This window comes from Balaenoptera borealis (genome assembly GCF_965194805.1).
Source record: "Balaenoptera borealis genome assembly, chromosome: 12".
Taxonomy (NCBI): Eukaryota; Metazoa; Chordata; class Mammalia; order Artiodactyla; family Balaenopteridae; genus Balaenoptera; species Balaenoptera borealis.
The window spans coordinates 44,114,672-44,121,106 of record NC_138869.1 but is presented as its reverse complement, the minus strand read 5'-3'; the positions used below and the strand labels follow the sequence as shown (position 1 = coordinate 44,121,106).

General features: G+C 49.7%; 1 long non-coding RNA gene across 1 annotated transcript; it reads left to right on the top strand.

Moving 5' to 3' along the window:
• Positions 1-4,609: 4,609 nt before the first annotated feature.
• LOC309608131 lies at positions 4,610-5,349 on the top strand. Its single transcript, XR_014232661.1, has 2 exons — positions 4,610-4,715; positions 5,056-5,349. It is a non-coding gene; the product is annotated as an uncharacterized lncRNA (long non-coding RNA).
• Positions 5,350-6,435: the final 1,086 nt, after the last annotated feature.

The window sequence follows — 6,435 nt, the reverse complement described above, 5'->3', positions numbered from 1 at the left end:
ACTGAAGCCTACGTGCCACAACTACTGAAGGCTGCATGCCTAGAGCCTGTGCTCTGCAACAAGAGAAGCCACCGCAATGAGAGGCTGACGCACCGCAAGGAAGAGTAGTCCCCGCCCTCCGCAACTAGAGAAAGCCCGCGCACAGCACCAGACGCAGCCAAAAATTATGTTTATTTATTTATTTATTTTTAAATGGGTTTTACGGTGAGAAGATTAACTTTTCAACCTGTAAAGAATCACAAAAGTAAATTCGGTTGACTTTCAAGCTTAAAATTTTAATGACATACAAAGTAGTTCCCCTAAGGTGTGCGTTGAGAAATTAGCCTACAATGCTCTAAGAAGGTAGTGTGTACAAACCCCTCATATATATCAGTTTGCTCTATCCCCTTTCTTGACCCTAACTGTCCTCAACATACTCACTCCTAGCAATAAGGCCACAGTAACCTGGTTCTAAGAGCGCCATTTAGAAGGACAAAGTGAAATCAGTTGGTATCTACTCGGTTTCCTTTTCACACTGAGCAACTCAAATGAACTACACCAAGATGACTTCAAAATGTTCCTCTCAGATTTTCTTGCTTTTTAAAGAAAAATAAAACCTACATATCAACGACTGATGCTTAATATTTAAAAAGGAGGAGGAGAAGGAGGAGGAGGAAAATAGTGATGTCAAAAATTTGAAGTATGGAGGCTTCCCTGGTGGCGCAGTGGTTGAGAATCTGCCTGCCAATGCAGAGGACACGGGTTCTGAGCCCTGGTCTGGGAAGATCCCACATACCGCGGAGCAACTAGGCCCGTGAGCCACAACTACTGAGCCTGCGCATCTGGAGCCTGTGCTCCGCAACAAGAGAGGCCGCGACAATGAGAGGCCTGCGCACCGCGATGAAGAGTGGCCCCCGCTCGCCGCAACTAGAGAAAGCCCTCGCACAGAAACGAAGACCCAACACAGCCAAAAATAAATAAATAAATAAATAAATGAATGTATAAAAAAAAAAATTTGAAGTATCAACAGCAAAAGTTTACGAAGCCAAAGGATGGACCACCAAATTCAGAAACAAGATTAGGAAAAAGAACAAGACCCTAAGATCAATAGGAACCATATCTCTAAAACTAAGCAACCTATCTTGATGTAGGTGGGACGTTCAAACCACACAAGGGAACACTCACTCCCACCCCCACCCTACAACCAAAATTAAAACTGCAAGCAAGTATCTTTCCTTGTTCTCAAGCCATTTTGAAAAAGTATGACAAACTTGTCCTACTCTCTCCTGAAAGCCAATTAATTAATAAAAGTTTTCATACCCTCTAAAAAATAAAGCTAAGCCACTAGGCATAAGAAAGACAGGTGTTTCCTTCACTGTCAGCAAACAATGGAAAATGACTTTTTAAATATGTAATATAAACTTATTTATAAATTTGGGAATTTTAACTCAAGTAAGTATATGCTGGTATGACAAATATATGAAGAGACGACTTAAAAAACTGAGACAGTGGGGAAATGTGTTAGAATCTCCCCAGCACTGTCCAACATACGTATTCCATAAGTTACGGAAAAAAACCCAAAGGAACTTTTTGGCCAACCCAATAGGAGTTTGCACAGTGGAGAAAGAAGGCAGACCCACTAGGCTTCTGTGACTTGATTAAAACATCCCCTAAGAACATCCCGTGCCCTTAGTTTCAATTCTATAATCAACCGCATCCTTATTACTGATTTGGCTGCCCAGAAACAAAGGAGGTGCCCTGGCCAGTGGATAATTAATTCCCATGTGCATATGGCACTTAAAACTTTGGACATAAATTTTTTAAATTTTTAAATATTTATTTATTTCGGCTGCACTGGGTCTTCGCTGCGGCATGCGGGATCTTCATTGCGGCATGTGGACTCTTAGTTGTGGCATGCATGCATACAGAATCTAGTTCCCCAACCAGGGATTGAACCCGGGCCCCCTGCATTGGGAGCACAGAGTCTTACCCATGGACCACCAGGGAAGTCCCTGATGTAAATAAACTGATATCTGGCTTATCAGTCTCCAGTGAGATTACTCTGCATGAATAAATTCTTAAGTGCTTAAATCACCCCTGTGTGAACCAAAAATGTCCAGTTTCTGAACTACTGTGGGAGTCAGAGGGACCTTGGTGTGGATGACACTTTATCTGTGTGACCTTGATTCCTGTCAGTCTAAATTTCCTCATCTGTAAATAAACACCAACAGCTAGTGCCTGGAAGATGGCAAGTGCTCAAAAAGTGATAGCTTTACTATATTTAAGGCAAATTTGAAAGGAAGTGTATAATTGAGGTAAAAACATTTCATTTAAAAAGCAGCGGTATGGGACTTCCCTGGTGGCCCAGTGGTTAAGAATCGGCCTGCCAATGCCGGGGACACGGGTTCGAGCCCTGGTCCGGGAAGATCCCACATGCCGCGGAGTAACTAAACCTGTGCACCACAACTACTGAGCCTGCGCTCTAGAGCCCGTGAGCCACAACTACTGAAGCCCGCACGCCTAGAGCCCGTGCTCCACAACAAGAGAAGCCACCGCAACGAGAAGCCTGCGCACCGCCACGAAGAGTAGCTCCCGCTCGCTGCAACTAGAGAAAGCCCGCACGCAGCAACGAAGACCCAACGCAGCCAAAAATAAATAAATTCATTAAAAAAAAAAAAGCAGCGGTATGGACCATCAAACCACATCAATTTAAAAGACATCCCCTGACAAGAGATGTCCCATGCAAGAGAGTTGAGAAGCGCAGTTAAAATGCTACAAGTACCCCCTGCACTGTACAGATGGAGTCTCTTGCTTAGCAACTCTAGTGTTGTCTACCAAACACCCAGCCCATAATAGTTAGAGCATGACAACTGTTCACTCTAAATCCATGTGCTCAGCTTGGATTCAGAACTGATTTATAAAAATAGCTGCTGCTGCTGCTCTTTGAATCTCTTTGAGCTGATGACTGGGCAGTGTTACCCTATAGGCCTAGAGCAGCTGTATTCCCTCACCACACCCATTTCTCTGTCTGCCCAGCCGGGCTGACGGCACACCCCCCCCACCCCACCCCCATCTCTGCAGCATACTATTCTCCCTCTTCCCGGGCTGAGTGAGCAAATTACAAGCACAAATATCCCCTGATGCAATGCCACAACCATCCCTGGGAAAGAGCAGAGGCAGTTGCCAAAAGCGCAGCAGCAGGAAAATGGGCGGGAGACACACACACGCAGAGCCAGAAACACTGCAATCCTAGGGAGCCAGGGAGAGGGAATCGAGAGGCCCTGGGGAGCAATACTGTAACTGGACCGAGGAGGGTGAGGAGAAAAGGGGGTTCCCAGGAGAAAGCTGGGTAACACTAACCATCCCGAGAAGTACGTTTCACTCTGGGTCTGGGTCCTAAAACACAGATCTAAGCGTAATCACTGTCTCCTCCCCAAAGCAGTAAATGCATTTAATTTACCCATTCCTGGATGCAAGCAAAACCCTAACATCCCCCGCCACCACCCCCCCACCCCCACCCCCACGGGGTAATTTCACCGAAGAGCTCAAGCAACATACCAGCGGAGAACCTGGTCCATGTGCTAAATCACAATCTCTGTTCTGGGTAACATTTCCAACTGCCCCCCAGGTGCCTGTCCTATCCTCGCATCCCCACCCTTTACAGCGACCCTGCGCACTCCCGCAGCAAGAAACATGCTTAGTCCCCAAACAGTGCTAGGGCCACGCACGCAGGGAGAGCCCTGCCTGGGGCCCCGTTCTCCCGACCACCCTGCAGCCCCTCCCGTAACCCCTGACCCTGCACCCTCTCTAAGGCTCGCCTCAGCCCCACCTCAACTGACCCCCCAAAGCCTCACGGGACAACCTTTGAGTTCTCCTACGTCCCCGAGCCCCACCCAGGGCCCCAGGCTGCAGCCGACCCTCGCTCCCCAGGCTCAGCCCCATCCCGCGCCCAAGGCGTGCCTCTCGGCCCCACCGCTCCAGACCCCAGCAGCTGGACCTCTCAGCCCGCCCCGCCCGGCGGGTCCCCGGATCGCGCCTCGAAGACTTGGAAGATCACGCCCGCAGGCCCCCCGCCCGGCCGCCCCCGCGTCCCGAAGCCGGCGGCCACCGCCCTTCCCCGCCTCGGGCGGGCCTGGTGGGGTCCCGGGCGGCCGCGGGGCGAGGCTCGGGCAGTCCCGGGGGCACTAGGGAGGCCACCCCTCTGACCGGGCCCCGCCTGCCGCTGCACCTACCCGCCGCCGCCGCCGCCGCCGCGCCGGAGCCTGAGCCGGAGCCGGAGGGAGCCGGGAGAGGGCCGAGAGCAGCCGGGAGGAGCCGGGAGCCAGCGAGTGAGCCCGAGGGGCGGGACGCAGGGAGAGGCCGCTTCCTTGTCGCCCTCTTGAGGGCCGGCGCGAGGGTGGGACGCCGCCACCGCCTATCCCGCGGGCGCCGCGGCTCCGGCCAATAAGCGCGGTGAGGGGGCGGGCGGACGACAGCGGCGGACCAACAGGCGCCGGCCCCGCCGCCTCGACCCCGCCGGGGTAGCGGCCAAGCGGAGGGCCGTTGGGGGTGAGGTACGCATGGGGGCTTCAGACGCCCGCCTCCCGCCCGCCTGCTGCCGCCAGAGCGGCGGGAGGACAGACTGGCCTACTCCGCTGCTCTGTGCACTGGTCGTCGCTTCCTTTTAGAACTTGGTGCCTGGAGCGGGGAGGATGCGAGCGGCGGGGAACACGCGGCCGGGCCTGTGGCTCTATGACGTAAACTGGGAGGGGCGCGGGGCGGGGCCTGGGGCGCTGGCCAGCTGGTCGCTGGGAAGAACCCTAGCGGGATGAGGACGCAGCTGGGGGGCTTCTCCTGGGCTGCTCTGCCACCAGCCACAAGTGACGTGGCTGTTCCAAGTTGAGATACTTTATAAGTGTAGAATACACACCGAATTTCCGAGACTTAAAAAATATATAAGATAGCTCATTCATAATCATTGATTACAATTTGGGTCATTACAAAATTGATTGCAGGTTTGAATATCTTTGGTTAAATAAAATATATTTAAAACAATTTCATGTTTCTTTTTTACTACTTTTTAAATGTAACTACTAGAGGAACTTCCCTGGTGGCGCAGTGGTTAAGAATCCGCCTGCCAATGCAGGGGACACGGGTTCGATCCCTGCAGAGCAACTAAGCCCGCGAGCCACAACGACTGAGCCCACGTGCCACAACTACTGAAGCCCGCGCGCCTAGAGCCTGTGCTCTGCAACAAGAGAAGCCACCGCAATGAGAAGCCCGCGCACCGCAACGAAGAGTAGCCCCTGCTTGCTGCAACTAGAGAAAGCCCGCGCGCAGCAACAAAGACCCAATACAGCCAAATAAAGAAAATAAATTAAAAAAATAAAATGTAACTACCAGAAAAAGAATTACTGTTTGGTTCACGTTGTATTTCTGCTGGATAACGCTGGTCCAGAAGTTAAAAGTGATAGCTGACACTGTATTGAATGCTCACTATATTCCAGGCACTCTCTAAGTATGTGATACCTAATAACTCATTTAAATCATCACAACAATCCTATATGGTTGGTATTCATGTTCTTATTATCATTTTACAGATGAGAAAACAAACAGAACCTTAGTGACTTACCTAACTGGTGGTTGCTTGAGAGGAGGAGGGTGAGGAGTTGGGCAAAATAGGTGAAGGGGGTTAAGAGGTACAAACTTCCAATTATAAGTAAGTCACAGGGATGTAATATACAGCATAAGGAATATAGTTGATAATACTAAATACTGTAATAATTTTGTATGGTGACATGGTTACTAGACATTGTGGTGATCATTTTGTAATGTATTTAAATGTTGAATCACTGTGAATTCTCTGGTGGTCCAGTGGTTAGGACTCTACACTTTCACTGCTGAGGACGCGGGTTCAATCCCTGGTCGGGGAACTAAGTTCCCACAAGCGTTGGGGTGCGGCCATAAATAAATAAATAAATAAATATTGACTCACTATGTTGTACACTTGAAACTAACATAATATTGCATATCAACTGTACTTAATAAAATTAAAGAAAGTAAAGGATAAGTGGAAAAGGGATAGCACTGCGAATTTGGAGCCCTGGAAAGGACTTTAAGCCAATCACAGAAAACTGAAATGACCGATCTGGATCACACACCAATTAATAAGACAGGTGTCTTGGCCCAAACCCAGAGATTTCCCCCTCTCACCTTACCCAGACTCCAAAGTAGGAGAACTACCATTGCAAGCCTGAATTCATTCATCCAACAGATGTTGACTGAGTACTTGCACATCAGGAAGGGCCACACAGTGAGGGGCACATGTACAAAGATAAAAAAGATAGGTTTCCTGTCTGGTGAAATTAGCATTACTTCACACCAAAGCCCACTGACTTGGTCTAAGCATGAACTTACTATTGAAGAAAAACACACAGGTGGGAGCTAAAAAAGTTACTTTGCTCCTTCTCCCTGCTG